Here is a 16,197-nt window from a genome sequence, read left to right on the forward strand (position 1 = left end):
ATTGTGTGTTAAGATACACAGTCTTAAGAGTACTTTTTCATTTTTCTTTTGGGATTTTAGAACTTCATCTATAATATATATTATTTAAAAAAATTTATTAGTTATTGATGGAACTTTATTTATTTATTTGTTTATATGCAGTGCTAAGAATCGAACCCAGTGCCTCACACCTGCTAGGCAAGTGCTGTCCATTGAGCCACAATCCCAGCCTCTGTAATATATATTATTAATGTTTTCTCTCACTTTATCTTTTTTTTTCTTTTTGGTGGTACTAGGGATCAAACCTAGGGCTTTGAACATGCTGTTTATTTTATTTTGTTTTATTGCTTCTGAGTTTTTGTTTTTGTTTGTCAAGAGTTTTTTTTTTAATATTTAAAATGTTTGTTATAAAATATTTAATATTTTTCTTTTGTGGTGTCTGGAATTTTGAATCAGAGAGATTTCCCTTTCCTGAGGTTTTGAAGGCTTCCACCCATTTTTCCTGTAGTGCTTGTATTTTTTACTTGTAGTTCTGTGAAAACAATCTTTGTGTGTTTTCAATTTTTATATTTATATCTCTGGTCTATTTGGAGTTTACCCACGTTGTGAAGTATGGATTCAATTTTATCCTTTCCGAATGGCTGTTCAGTTGTCCTAACAAAATTTATTGTAAAATGCATGCCTGAGGCATGCTTCTGTCCAGTGATGTGGTTGAGGGTACCCTCTGCTGTCTTGCATGTCCCTACACTCCTGGAGGCACCCAGTATTCCCTCATAATTTTCTGTTTTTGTTCACATTTGAAAAGTTGGAATAATCTGCTTTATGATTTTTTTTATTCCATGAGAACTTAAGTTATATATTGGTCAGTGTTTTCTTACTTAGGAATTTTTCTGGAGACATGATCACTAGGGGATTTTAGAGGTATAAGTTGTATGTGTTCATTTGTTCTGGCTAATTATATAGTGAAATGCTAATTTCATGCATAATGGTTACATTTGTTCAGGAACTGTAACTAAAGTCCTGTAAATTAGGTGTTTTGTATGAAATTTCAAAGCAGTTCATAAAATGTTGTTTGTAAGCAAAATATAGTTTGCTCCTTGATAGAATTACCTAAAATATCTTCAAGATATCTTCAAGAATAGATAGGTAGTACACATTTCCCTTACACTCTCTCTCTATATGTGTGTATGAAAGATGTATGTGTATGTGTGTACCTGTCCCCGATAATTCCTATCTCAGAATAGTGAAGTGTCTGAGTTTGAATATAGGCCTACATGAGTTATATTTCTATAATACTATAAAACATCTCCTTGGGGAGACTACCTGTGTTCAGGGACCATCTGCTTGCACAGCTGAATTGTCTGAGCCCTGATTTTGTTTTGGTAGAGCTGGGCACTTGGACGCTGTCCTGTCACCACCTGTTCATCTCAACTGTGGATAACTCTCACATGGCCCTAGGTCAGGGCCTGGCTCCTAGACTTCCCTCTTTCTTTGTTTCTGCCCCTTTACAATCACTTTTGCTGAGGCATGGCCACCCTGCATGTGACATGGCTGGTGAATGACTCCTTTCTTTCTGCCTTTAGTGCCTCTTCAAAGACTGCTTGACTTTAAGCAGCAGGGTGCAGTTTGTCTACAGCCATCTCACTCAGCACTGGGAGCTTTTCAGTGCTTTCCACAACATCCATGATGAATGGGAAGTTGTTAGTACTTATTAGCATATCTCCAGCATCAGGAATTTCAGGATGATTTGAAATGACCTCTTCCTTTTGCAGATCATACTAATTTTTAGAGAAGACTTCTCTTCATATGTGATATACCCTTCCATCCTTCCATTCCTTGTGTTTGTTGAGTACCTTCTGTGATGTGTCAGGTCTTGTTTTAGGATTTGCACACACATAGTGGGAGATGCTTGTGGGACTGACAGTTTAGGGGGACTTGGGCAGACAGCTGCAGTCTAGCATGATGAGTGTAGAGGAGGGGATCATACCCAGTCCCTAGAATCTCAGAAATGTTTCCTAGATTGGGGGTGCCTTTGCTGGCCTTTGTGAATTCCTGGTCTTGGGGAGCCAGGAGAAGGGAAGAAGAGAGGATGCAAGATTTGTGTTAAGGATTTTCTTAGAGGAGTGGAGTTTGGAAGGAAAGTTTGAAATGAGCAGAATTGGGTTCATTCTTATTCTTGGGTCTGTTGTCAAGGGACCACCTGAAATGTGTGGTAATAGAAAAGAATTATGATGGAGGTCAAATATGTTTTTAAAGACATTGAAAGATATTTCAATGGAGGAAACCAAAAATCTCTTAATGCGGATCTTGCAAAAAAGCATAGTAGCAAGGACCTGACTAGTGTAGTCTATACAGTTAATTCACTTGGAGCCTTATTTCGTGATATTTGTGAAATTCAGGGTAGGCTGGAGTTGAATCCTGAATACATGACTTAAGTTTTTGTACCCTCACTCCCAGGTTAAAGCATTTAATCCTTTTCATCTTATTTTCATGGTTCATTCATTTCCTTTTTTGGATAGTGGGTGTAGGAGGGATATCTGGTTCTGTTTTCTTCTGTGGAAATAGAGGCATAGATAGTTTTGGAGTCTCAGGTAGCTTAAAAACCCAGATGTAGTCAGTGGTGAAAGATTTTTTTTTTTTTAATTAGCGCATTGTAGTTATACATAGTATTAGGGTTCATTTTGATAAAATAATACATGCAAGAAGTTTTATTTCAGTCCCCATCCCCTCTTTCCCCGCCTTCCCCCTATTCTGCCGTCTCTCTTCTATTGATCTTCCTTTCACTCGTGTATTTGTTTTTGTTGGTATTTTCTACATATACATACAGGTGAAATTCTTTTTAAACATTTATATACATATATAACATGTATATATGTATTGTTAAATTCATGTGAAAGATGTTTTTCTTTTGCCTAATGTAATTTTGGTGATGGTACGAATTCTAAATGCTGATGGTTTTGAAAAAGGGCTTGTGGTACATAAAGTCTGATATCTTATTTGCAGGGTCTTGTGGTAACTGCCCACGTATTGCTAATGCCGTGGAACACATTCATAATTGGTGAAGCAAGTTCCTAATTGTCTTCTTCCCTTTCCTTTTTGGGAGAGGCCAGGTCTAGGTCATAATGTTAATGAGTATGTTTTTATTTTTATTTAAAATTTTTTTTTTTCGTGGTACTGGGGATTGATCCCAGGGCCACATACATGCCAGGCATGCACTTGCTGCTGAGCCATATGCACTTTCCTGCTAGCCTGGTTTTTAAATTTACAGTTATGATGATACTTTATAGTTTAATTTGCATTCCTTTATTTATAGGAAAGATTATATTTTCTATCTGATTTTACTATTGGCAGTTCCTATTTTCTTAACTCATTCATGAGTGTCTGGATATTGCTCTTCTATAGAATTTTACAAATAAAATGTTCCATGTTTCTCATTCACTCCTTTCCTTTTCCTAGTTGGTTTGTTATTTTGTCTTCAGTGATTTAATTTATATTAAGATTTTAGAAAATTTTCTTCCTTGATTGTTGTAGGCTAAATGTACCATTTCATTATCTACAAAAAGGCTCAAGACTCTTCTTCAATATTGCTTGATTTCTTTAAAGTGAATTTCACTGGAACTTGATGAGGTTCTATATTATACCTGTTGAGGATATCATGTTAAAACTGCATATTAACTTGAAGAATATGATTGCTTTTATTCATTAAATATTCCTTGTAAGAAGTTCTATTATTCCATTGTTGGTAGCTTTCTTTTTTCTTCCATTAAAATCAGTTACCAAAAGTTAGCCCCTAGGCAGTGGGATTATAGCTCAGTGGCAGAGCGCTTGCCTAGCATGTGTGAGGCACTGGGTTTGATTCTCAGCCACATATAAATAAATAAAAAATAATGGTACATCAACAACTAAAAAATATTTTTAAAAAAAGTTTGCCTACAGCATTGTATGCAAATCTCATGTGCCCTGAGTTGCGTTAGTAGATAGTTAATGTTGGTGTTGTTTTTAGGAATTGTGTCTTTCCCAATATTTGTTATAGGTGTATGACAGAGAAGCAGTTATTTAATTAATCATAAAAGTAATAAGATCAGGTTTTAGATAATTTGAAAAATAGAGAAAATTATTCTAGTTTGATCCTGCTAGTATCTTGTTCAATTTCCCCTGATTTAAAAAAAATTATATTTGCTATTAGATAATTTTAATATTAGAAAATACATGGTCAATGTGACAAGTGAATTACAAATATGTAAAAATAAACATTTGCTCTGTCCCTTCTAATTGTGCAGCCAATAACAGTATAGTGTGGATGCATGCACACAATTTTTAAATTTAGATGTAATTCACATATCTTAAAGGTTACCCTTTATCATGTACAATTGTGCATTTTTAAGTGTATTTACAGAGTGTGCAACTATCACTGTTATCCAATTCCAGAACATTTTTATTACTCCAGAAAAACTTCATACATATTTCCTCCCAAACTTTTCAAACTTACACAATCACCAATCTATTTTGCCTTTATAGATTTGCCAAATCTGGATTTCATATAAATGTAATAATATGTGGCCTTTTGTGTCTGACTTCTTCACTTAATAGAATGTTTTTAGAGTTTATCCATTTTGTAGCACATACCAGTGCTTTGTTCCTTTTATTGGTTGAATGATCTTTTGTTGTATGGATATTCCCAATTTTGTTCATTTATTCATCAGACATTTGAATTGGCTCTTAGGAGTAATGGTGTTATAAATATTCGTATACAAGCTTTTATGTAGACATATTTTTACGTAGGCATATTTTCTTTTCTTTTTTTTTTTTTATAAAGAGAGAGTGAGAGAGGAGAGAGAGAGAGAGAGAGAATTTTTAATATTTATTTTTTTTTAGTTCTCGGCAGACACAACATCTTTGTTGGTATGTGGTGCTGAGGATTGAACCCGGGCCGCACACTTGCCAGGCGAGCGCCCTACCGCTTGAGCCACATCCCCAGCCCCAACGTAGGCATATTTTCATTTGTTTTGGGTATATTCTTTGGATTGTAATTGCTGGGCCATTTTGAGTAACTGCTAGAGTGGTGTTTTATGAGATATGCTTCCATATCCTCACCAACACTTGTTATCCTTTTAAAAAAATTTTTTAGTTGTCAATGAACCTTTTTTTTTTAAAACTTGTTTATATGTGGTGGTGAGGATTGAACTCAGTCCCTCACACGTGCGAGGCAAGCCCTCTGCCACTGAGCTACAGCACCAGCTCTGTTATCTATCTTTTTGATTATAGCTATTCTAGTGAGTATGAACTGGTATCTTGGTATCTCATCATGATTTCCCCCCCACCCCAAATCCGAAAACTTTATTGTACACAGCTTGGAGCCAGGGCCTGGTGGCTGACCTTTTGCCTCCAACCCTGGGCACTTGGCACAGGGGGCAGTTCCATCCAAGGAGTCTTGGCAAGGGGAACCCCACAAGGCAGCACTCTACCTAAAGGGTACTATATAGTTGGGAGATAAGGGTTGCTCCACAACTGACAATTCTACTTCATCCTTTTACACAGAGCACTCTGGGGCAGTGTGTGTGTGTGTGTGTGTGTGTGTGTGTGTGTGTGTAGGGATGGAGGCTGGCATTCTCACTGGTGGGGCCTGGATGGGAGATTAGTGGGCCCAATGTCCACAGCACAGGGTGGAAGGGGCCATTGCCGGTGCATCTGTGTCAGCCTGTTAGCTCTGGAATGAGGAGGGGGTGATCTTTACATTGTGTTCTGTGGCTGGTGAGTTTGAGAGGCTACTTTGTGGAAAGTATGAGGGCCATGATGAGACCTTAGAGGCCAAGCACCTCAGTGAAGATTAGGATCAGGATCATGCCCACAAACAGTTAGGGCTGCTGGGCAGTGCCCTGAACACCAGCATCCCCCACAATGCCAATGGCAAAGCCAGCTGCCAGGCCGCTGAGGCCCACACTCTGGCCTGCACCCAGCTGGAGTAAACTCCTGTAGAGGCTCATACCATCATTCAGGGAGTTGGCAATGAGGACTGCCACCACCAGGCCATAGATGGCAAAGATCCCAGCCATGAACACGGGGTGATGGACTTCATGATCTTCTCTGGCTTCATGACTTACACAGCTGCGATACCGGTGCCACTCTTGGGCATGCGATAGGTGGCACCCAGGGCACTGAAGATCATGGCTGATGAGGCGCTGGTGATCTCGGAGAAGAAGAACGATGCTTTCTCAGGGTTGTTCTTGGTCTGGGACATGCCGGGCGGGGACAAGCTCAGCGGGCTGCAGCTGGGTAAGAACAGCCGGCCAACCAGGGGGTGCAGAGGTGAGCGCAGGCATCTTTTTCTTGTTCCTGGGTCTTCAGGGGGGAAGCTTTCAGTATCTCACCATTGAGGGTGAGGCAAGCTGTGGTCTTTATTCTTTGTTTGCTTTAATCATTTGGTTGAGAACATCCTTTAGTATCCTCATAAGAAAGTAACTATGAGAAAGAAAGTTTTTGAGACCTCATTTAGTTCTACTCATTTTTCTGATTTTCCTGGAAGAGAGGGCTTCTTGGGACATGGGAGTTTTAATTTAAAACCAAGTCAGTTCTTAGCAAATGGTTTGTCCAGGATAGGTGCAGTTCTGGGTAAGTTATAAAGAAAAGAGGTTTATTCAGGTTTATAGTTCTGATTCAAGGTCAGGGGTCCACATCTGTTGATAGCTTCTTGTTGACAGAGTCCTGAGATGGTTCAGGTGAAAAGGAATATATGGAGACCTACCTAAACTGGCTTTTATAGCAGACCCATTCTCAACATAACCTGTTAACCCATTAACCTATTAATCATGTGAATGGAGTAGTCATTCATATAGACAGAACCCTGATCACCTTGTCCTACCTCTTAATTTTAAATTTCATAATGGGGAATAAATTTTAACATGAGTTTTGGAAGGGACAAACAATATTCAAACCATAGCTGGGATTGATGGTTCCAGGCAAATTAGGGTGAGCTGGTCACACTGCCACATGCCTGCAAGTGTACATCACTGATAATTGAATATTAAGTTGAAAATATTCCCTGCATTGCTCTGCTTTCTTCTGGCTTATTGCATGGCTCTTAGGTAGCTGATACATTTCTGATTTTGCTCTTGGTATAATATGTACTTCTTTACTCTCTATAAGCTCTTATTTCTTCCTGCATTCAGTATTATAAAAATACATTATGCTTTATCTGAGTTTGGCTCTAATTTAATCCTATGTACTGGGTGCTTGCTGAGTTTTTAGCTACAGAGTCTTGTCATTTATCTCTGAATTTATAGATTCCCTTAAATTCATGTAATTTCCTTCCCTTTATTTTCTGTCTAGATCTTCTGTAATTATGGAATTGGTTCACTAGTTCTTTTATTCCCTTTTTTCCTCTTATGTTCTGTGTCACTGACTTTTTTGCTCTTTTTCCTGGAAACCCATACATGATTTCCTCAACTGTGTATTCTAGTCCTCACATGAAGTTTTGTTTTTTTTCTTTGCTATCATTCTTAGTTTCCAAAAGCTCCCCCACCCCCTGCCCGTGGAAGTGATTCTTATTATTGTTTACATGATATTGTGTTCTAGTTTCAAGGGTGCAGTGTTGCATTGTTGAGAAGATGGACATACAGACACACTCAACATTGCTCTCACAGCTCTCTCACCCTTACACAGTGTTCTCGCATACGACCTCTCACATGTGTTCACACATGCACTCACATGCACACACACAAATGTAAGCTCTTATACACTTTATTATACACCAGAAGGATTGGGAGGGAAGGAGAGGGGAAAGGCTAGCTACAGGGAGCATGGCTGGGAGTGTTGCTGGAATCCCAGGCCAGGAGCAGGGAGCTGATGTCAGGGATTCTCAATATACCGGGTACATATAGTATAGCAGTATGGTCATTTGTTCCCAAAGAAAACGAAATGGCAAGAGTAATGGTGAAGTAGGAAAAGAATTTAATATTCAGTATTGCCATACTGGGAAGACAAAAGGGAACCAAACATCCTCAGCCCTGTTTTAGGGGTATTGACGTGAGCTTCAGGTTTGGGAGGAATTGAGGAAGGGGGCAAGAGAGATGTATAGTTAAAAGGTCTTGATCAAATTTGGTCAGATTGATGATAGGTCTGGTTCTGTGAAGTCCTGGAGAAGTTACTGCTTGAGGAGACAATTTTGTTCCCATCACGAGATGATTGCTTCTACTTAGTGGGGAAACAGCCTCAGTTCTCTTACAGGGTAATTGCTTCCACTGGGTGGGTGGGGGCATTCAGTGGTGATCTGCCTGTAGGGCTTGCTTTTCTTAAAATCCAAGGTGACTGCAGGAGAGAATGACTTAGAGAAAAGGACAACAGAAAGGCAGGATGGAGTTAGTTCCTTTAGGTTTAGGACAGTGACTGGTAACTTACAGTTGCTACTCCAGTGACCTGAAACAGGATGCTGTAAAAGCGGACAGTTGACAATTTTCTGACTATGATGTCCCTGCAAATCTTGAAAATACCTTAATTATTTCCTATCTGGTGTCTTCAGCCTTAAAGGAAAATGAGAGAAGTAGGTAAATTTTAAGGCCAATCAATCTTATATTACCAGTTTTTAGACAGACACTCCTTAAATGATTGACATTTCTATGTGCAGAGTTGAGCAGGAATCTCACCCAAAGTTTAAGATAGAAAGGAGATTGGGGGGCTGGTGATGTGGCTCAAGCGGTAGCGCGCTCGCCTGGCATGCGTGCGGCCCGGGTTCGATCCTCAGCACCACATACCAACAAAGATGTTGTGTCCGCCGAGAACTAAAAAAAAATAATAAATATTAAAAAATTCTCTCTCTCTCTTTCTCTCTCTCTCCTCTAAAAAAAAAAAAAAAAAAGAAAGGAGATTGGTAACACAATGGAGGCAGAGATGTCAAGTTTTTATTCTGCTTTTAGTTACCCCATTGGACATTGCAGGGCTAAAACAGTGCTTTTAGCAAAGCAGCCTATAAGTCCCTGTTACAGGAGGTGGCTATCCTGGCACAGGCTGGTGGAGAGATGTGAGTTGGGGGATGGACAGTGATGGGAAGGAGGGCTTGAGGGATATAGGACCACATAGAAAGATAATCCTGGTCCCTAGTATCCTTGTTCTTCAGGCAGATAGGAGATGTGTGTCTGTTTTCAGCTAGGAGAGGATGGTTGGAGATATAAATGGAAGATTCCAGTGGACAGTTGGCAGTGGGTTCTGAAGTTCTGGGAAATAAACAGATTTGAGCTAGAGTTGGGAGTTATCATCTTAAAAGTGGTTGTAGCCACGGCAGGGAGATGTCCCTGAAGGGAGTGAGGAGAGCAAAGGTCAGTACTAAGGTGAGGGAGGTCTACAAGGGGTAGGAGGTGGCTGAGAAGAGTAGCTGTAGAAGAGGATAGGACAGATTGAAGGTGAGTCTGGAGGTTTCTGCATCAGAGATTTAATAGGAAAGTCCTATTAAGGCCTCAATGACCTGAGGCTAAAGAATTGGAAGGAGAGGGCAGAGGTGGTGGTAGACCTCATTGGAGGAGAATGCTGGTTTTAGTGGTTATTTGCCTTGGGTAGGAAGCAGGTGAAAGGAGTCAAATTCATTTGATCAACAGTAATGTGACCAAACCTGAGATGGAGAATACATTTTATTCATGTGCTCTTTGCAAATTTTTGGAGGTGGGAGTTTTGTTCTCTACATTTAAAGATGTTTGGCAGTCCCAGCCTCTTGGTGTTGGGGTGTTCATACTCCTGCGCACCGCCTTTCCTTTTGCACATGGTCTTGTGGGTGTTAGATGTTGCCTGGGTATGTCCTTGCTGGATAGGTGTGCTGCTGTTCAGAGCCACAGAGGCCTTGCCAGTCTTAGCACCATCTCAACACTTATCATAGTGTTAGATTTATAGTTATAGGGACAGTAAAGTCCAGAAAGAAATTCTTCATAGTGACTTAGTGAGCTTATCTTCCCAGGGCCCACCATGGGGTTCTATAGAGCTTTTTTAAAAAAATCACTTCTTCCCAGCAGTCTGTACTATTATGCAGAACCTTGCTGTGCCTCTATAATAGTCATTGAGTTCTTGGACTGGGAAAGCAATGCCACTTTAACCCCACAGCTGGTTCTTTCTCAAAGCTGCCCAGAACAGCAAAAGTGGTGGGATTCAGCACATGAAGGACTTAAGAGTTCAGTGAGTCTGCATTCATGGCCTCAGACATCAACCGTTTGTATGTGAATTCTCCCTTAGAGGAGCCCAGGGCAGCCAAATGGCTAGTTCTGCTGCCTGGTCAGTCTCTCTGTCTGCCCTTCCTGCTCCTTCTGACTCGATTATATTAATCAAACCATTCATAGCAAAGGAGTGACATTACAACCTTGCTTGTTTGCTCCCTAAAACATTAAGGAGAAGAAGGTACAGAGGCAACGTTGTGAGCCTTTGCCTGGCTGTAGCCGGCTCCTGTTCTTTTGTTGACTTCTTGGGTTTTGTGCCACCCCAGAAGGAAGCTCCTTCAAGCTGTCTTGACAGTGTGGGGCTGTCTTCATTGTCCTGGTGGAGTGCTGTGCCTCTGTCATCTCTATACCTGGTCTTGACTTCGTACCTTAGTCATAGAGCCTTTTTTGTCTTTGTCCTTGGAACCTTCTTAGCCCTTTCTCAGGGAGTCTGCCTTCACTCTGGTTCTTACTTAGTTTTGAGCCACACTGCTCAAAATTTTGTGTCATCCATATGGTACAGGAAAGGCATTTTTATCCTCGTCAGTGATACTTTCTCTCCCCTGGGCCTTTTCTCCTTCTCCTTAGATACTTTTCCTGCACAAAGAGATGTTATGCTGAAATCCACAGTGCATACTTTTGTGTTCTTTCTTTTGGGGTGACTCTGTTAGCTATCACAGATAATGCTCTGACTTCCTTTCCCCTTTCTATCCTTCCTCTTTGCCCACCTTCTTTTCAATTTAGCCTGTTTTATTTTCTTGTGTATTATATACTAAGTTGCATGTCTTTGTAATATAATAATTAGGTAAGTTCTGATGTGTATACATGCATAAGAAACCATTGCCCGAGAGTCTCCATGTGCTCCCTCTGTGGCTGGCTTCCTTCATGTTCATCTTTAGGTTACCACTTATTTGCTTTCTGTCACAACAGATTAGTTTATGTATTCTAGAATTGTGTAGGTAGAATCATAAGAATGCACCTTTAAAAAACTTAGTTTTAAAAAATGGTGGTAAGATACATAGCACATAAAATTTACCATTTTAGCCAATTTTAAATGTACCATTCAATGGCATTAAGTACATTCACATTGTTGTGCTACTGTCACCAACATCCATCTCCAGAATTCTTTCATCCTCCCAATTCAAACTGTCCCCACTAAACAGTACCTCACTTCCCTGCCCAGTCCCTAGCAGTCCCCATTCTGTCTGTATGAATTTGATTACTCAATCATACAGTGCCTTTTTGTGACTGGCTTATTTTGCCTTGTGTAATATCTTCAAGGTTCATCCATGCATCAGAATTTTCTTTCCTTTTAAATCTGAATAATATTCTATTATATGGATAGACTATATTTTGTTTATCCATTTATCCATTGATGGATATTTGGTGCTTCCATCTTTTAGTTGCTATGAATAATGCTGCTATGAATATGAGTGTACAAATATTTCTTCAAAGTGTATACTTTTCTTGGGTTTGGTTTCTTTCAGGATAATTATTTTGAGATTCAACCATGTTATATATAACAGTGATTCATTTTTTTAAACATTTATTTTTTAGTTGTAGGTGAACACAATACCTTTATTTTATTTTTTATGTGGTGCTGATGATCAAACCCAGTGCCTCACGCATGCTAGGCAAGCTCTACCACTGAGCCACAACCCTTGCCCAGTGATTTATTTTTTTGGCTTGTTCTTGTTGTTCTCTATCCACTTGTCTGTTGGTTGTTACAAAGCTGTGAAGGAACATTTGTGGATGGATGCTTCATTTCTTTGTGAATAACCTAGGAGGGGAGGCTCTGCCCAGGGCACGTGCCACCACCCACCAGCATTTTAGGGTTTCAGTGGCTTCTCATCCTAATCGCATTTGATGTTTAAGTCTTTTTAACTTTATTTTTTATTTATTTTTTTTTTAAGAGAGAGCGAGAGAGAGGGAGAGAGGGAGACAGAGAGAGAATTTTAATATTTATTTATTTATTTATTTATTTTAAGAAGATCAGAATTTTTTTTTTAAGAGAGAGTGAGAGAGGAGAGAGAGAGAGAGAGAGAGAGAGAGAGAGAGAGAGAGAGAGAGAGAGAGAATTTTTTTTTTAATATTTATTTTTTAGTTCTCCGCGGACACAACATCTTTGTTGGTATGTGGTGCTGAGGATCGAACCCGGGCCGCACGCATGGGAGGCGAGCGCGATACCGCTTGAGCCACATCCCCAGCCCCTTAATATTTATTTTTTAGTTTTCCGCGGACACAACATCTTTGTTTGTATGTGGTGCTGAGGATCGAACCCAGGCCGCACGCATGCCAGGCGAGCGCACTACCGCTTGAGCCACATCCCCAGCCCCGTCTTTTTAACTTTAGACATTCTCATAGGTGCACAGTGGTATTTCATTGTGGTTTGAATTTGCATTTCCCTAATAAGCAATGATAGTGCAGTTCTTTATACCTTCTTTGGTGATGTGTCTGTTCAAATCTTTTGTCTATTTTTAAAAATTGGGTTGTTCATTTTCTTTCTAAGCTTTGAGAGTTCTCTGTATATTCTAGATATGAATACTTTATTAGATATATAATTTGCAAATATTTCCTCCTGTCTTTGGGTTGTCTTTTCATTCTCTTAACATTGCCTCTCTTTTTGGTGGTGTTAGGGATCAAACTCAGGGCCTTGTGCACATTAAACATATACTTTACCACTAAGCTACACCCCCCAGCCCCAAATTGCCTTTTGAACAACAAGTCTTTTGATGTCATTCAAAATATCAATTTGTTCTTTTATGGATCACATTTTTTGGTGTCGTATTTAGGAAATCTTTGCCTAATACAAAGTCACAAATATTTCCTTCATTTTTTTCTATGAGAAGTTTTATAGTCTCAGATTTTGAATTATTTTAGTGTATGGTGCATGGTGTGGCTTAAAGTTCATCTCTGTATAAGGATGTTCAGTTGGGCCAGTATCATTTATTGAAATGACTGTCCTTCTTTCCTGAACTTTTGTTTTTTGATGCTACGGATTGAACCCAGGACTACCACTGAGCTACACCTTTAGTTCCTAATCACTGAACTCTGTGTATGTGTGTGTGTTTCTGTGTGTGTGTGCGCGTGTGTGTGTGTGTGTGTGTGTATGCGCGTGTAATATTACTGAGCTATGTCCCCAACCTTTTTTTTTTAAATTTTTTGTTTTGAGACAGGGTCTTGCTGAGTTGCTGAGCCTGGTTTTGAACTTGCAATCCCCCTGTCTCAGCCTCTCAAGTTGCTCAGATTACAGGCTTGTATCACCAAATGTTCCCCCTCCCCCATTTCCTTTTGTCATCTGTATTTTTAAAGTGTAATCCTTCCTTATCCCACACCTCTCCTCAAGCAAGTTATTCCCTTTTACTTTTTTTTTTTTATGTTTTTTTTTTTTTTTTTAATTTTATCCTTTGTTTTCCTTCTTTGTCCGTGGTTCAGCCCAGTCCTTGTCTCTTACTCTTGTGTTAGCAGTTTGATTTTTGTCTTTTTAAGTTAAAATCTGGCCCTGGGGCTGGGGTTGTGGCTCAGTGGGCGCCTTGTGTTTGTGAGGCACTGGGTTCAATCCTCAGCACCACATAAAAATAAATAAAGGTATTGTGTCCATCTACAGCTAAAAAAATTTAAAAAAAATCTGGCTCTCTCACACTGTGGAATGTTTCTTGGGGCAAGAGTGAGTGACCTTTCTTTAAGTATTCAAGTTTCTTGATCTCCTCCACATTTGATGCTGTTGACTGCTCTTCCTTGAAATAAGTGCGTTTGGTTTCTGTGCTTTTCTGGTTCTTTTCCTCCCAGTGATTAGTCTTTCAGCCTCTTGGGCTTATCTTCTTTCCACCCCTTAAATGTGAGTGTTCTGGAGATATGTCTATAATCAGCCCTTGTCTTTCTTCTTGCTGTAATCTCCTCCCTTGGAGAACTTATTCACTTCCAGAGCATGAAACTGCACATCTGTGGCTCATTCCATATTCTCTGTGTTTGGCCCTATACCTTGGTTGTCCTCATATCCTGCAAATCTACAGGATCTTCTCTGTGAAGGATCCTACCATTCTCCCCATTGCCCAAGGTCAGCACTGAGTTATGACTTCACTGTGTTTCTCTTGATATCCTGAAAAAAGTGAGCATATCCTTGAGGAGAAAGACCTACAGATCATTTTTCTCTACATCTGTTCTTTTGGAGTAAGGATGGGACAGTGAAGGTGGTAGGCAGTCGTTCCTGCCTTAGCTAGAACAGGGCCTCTGGTCAGGATGGGTGCATGTGGCTGGGCTTATGCATAATGGGGGGACTCAGGAATCTGTCAGTCAGCTTAGACTAGATTTTACAAGTTCCCACGTGTCATCGGAGTCTAATTTCTCTCTGATGTTACTGTCCCCTGTGGTTTGACTACAGTTCTGGAATCAGGGAAGCCAAGAGTCTTCTCAGAACCACAGCATTGGGAAGTGGAATCATCACCTGTGAATTAAACTTAAGGTGGAATTACATCACACCCACTCTTTCTCAAGTGCCTCTGGCAAATGTTCTGGGACTCTCTGAAGAGCCTTTGGTCAGGTCATCGGTCACTCTCCATGTCTCTCTTGGGGCAGGCAGGGTCATCTGTCCTGGGGAGTGCCTGTGGGAAGACTGATGGAAAGGCAGCCCATGGCTCCCAGAGGCTTTGCTGATGCTCATGTTCATTGTGTGCTGTAAACCAGGAATTAACATTAGCTTCTGCCTGTTAGGCTCCTAAAAGGACTGGCAGGAGTGCAATAAGGAAAAGGAGAGAAACCTATTAAGTGCAAGGATAGTAGAATCTGGAGGTCACATGAACATATCACAGAATGACCACAGTGTGGCAGCGAGTGTTAAGGATCTGACTCCATCTTCAGTCCCTGAGTCTGCTAGGTGCAGGCAAGGACCTGGTAGACTTCTTGCATCTTGGAGAATAGGTGTGAGGCCAGGATTTAGCTCAGTTACCCAGAGTTCACAACTTTGACTGTTTCTTTAGCCTCTCTAGGAACCTGTTTTGTGGAGATGACAGTCCCCTACAGTTGTGGTCAATCTTACATGTAGTCCTGTGTGCCGAGGCAAAAATACCCCTTGCTGGTGGCCTGTCCTTCTTCATCCCCTTGCACTGCTATTATGTATGGGTGGTCTGTGGTATGAACTTGACATCACCTAGGATCTATGGTTATAACAATACCTGAGACTGGATAATTTATACGTAAATCATTTTCTCAATTTTCAAAGTCCAAGATCAAGATGCTTGCAAGTTTGGTGTTGGTGAGGGCTTCTCTCTGCCTTCAGGATGGCTCCTTGTTGCTTCATTGTCTGAAGGGGAGGAAAACTGTGTCCTTGCATAGTGGAAGGGATGGAAAAGCAAGAAGGCCAAATGCTGGGAAGTGCCTCTTTTATAAGGGCCTTAATCCTATTCCTGAAGGAGGATCCATGATGGCCTAATCACCTCTTATACCATCACATTGTTTCAATACCTGAATTTTGGAGGGGACACATTCAAACCATAGAAGATGACAAATGTCATTTAAAGAAGCATTTTTAATGTCTTCATCTGGAGATATTTGGCTTTGGTAAGTGAAGGTCACAGCTGTTGAACATGCCTGGACTGTCCCATGTTAACACTTCCTGACGGACTTTCAGTTCTGCTTATACTAGGCCTGCTCCAGGAAATGAAATACTCTTCCTTGTTAAAGGCTTTTTTTAAGCCAAGAACTAATTGCTTTTCCTCTGTAGCCTAAGCAAATGCTCTTTTGTCAAATTTGACATTATGGCATTTGTTTCATTGAGGCTGTACTTATTGAAAAACTATATAATTTACTACAAAGATTTCTCAAATGAATTTGATGAATATTGCCAGAAACCAGGTCAGAATTCTAAGGTATTGCTTATTTATTTCCCCCCACCCCGTGAGTTTTAGTTAAATCATGCAATTATGTTTGATGGAGTATGCAGTTCTATCTTTAAAAAAGGTAACTGTATAAGAATTACGAATTATACATTTGTTAAAGATCTTCCTCTGAAATACATTTAAGAGAGGCAATAAAAAGTGACTGGTGGGTATGT

At 40.1% G+C, this 16,197-nt stretch overlaps 1 protein-coding gene and 1 pseudogene across 3 annotated transcripts in view; one reads left to right on the plus strand and one right to left on the minus strand.

Annotated features, from left to right (window-relative positions):
- The window catches only part of NUDCD3 (NudC domain containing 3), a 108,375-nt gene that overhangs the window by 36,135 nt on the left and 56,043 nt on the right, over nt 1-16,197 (plus strand). The window lies entirely within an intron of this gene.
- Nucleotides 5,745-6,217, minus strand: LOC308644314 (V-type proton ATPase 16 kDa proteolipid subunit c-like; annotated as a pseudogene). The gene has a single exon. The product of its transcript is annotated as a V-type proton ATPase 16 kDa proteolipid subunit c-like (transcript).

The sequence above is a fragment of the Spermophilus citellus genome (genome assembly GCF_964194105.1).
Source record: "Spermophilus citellus genome assembly, chromosome: 3".
Lineage (NCBI taxonomy): Eukaryota > Metazoa > Chordata > Mammalia > Rodentia > Sciuridae > Spermophilus > Spermophilus citellus.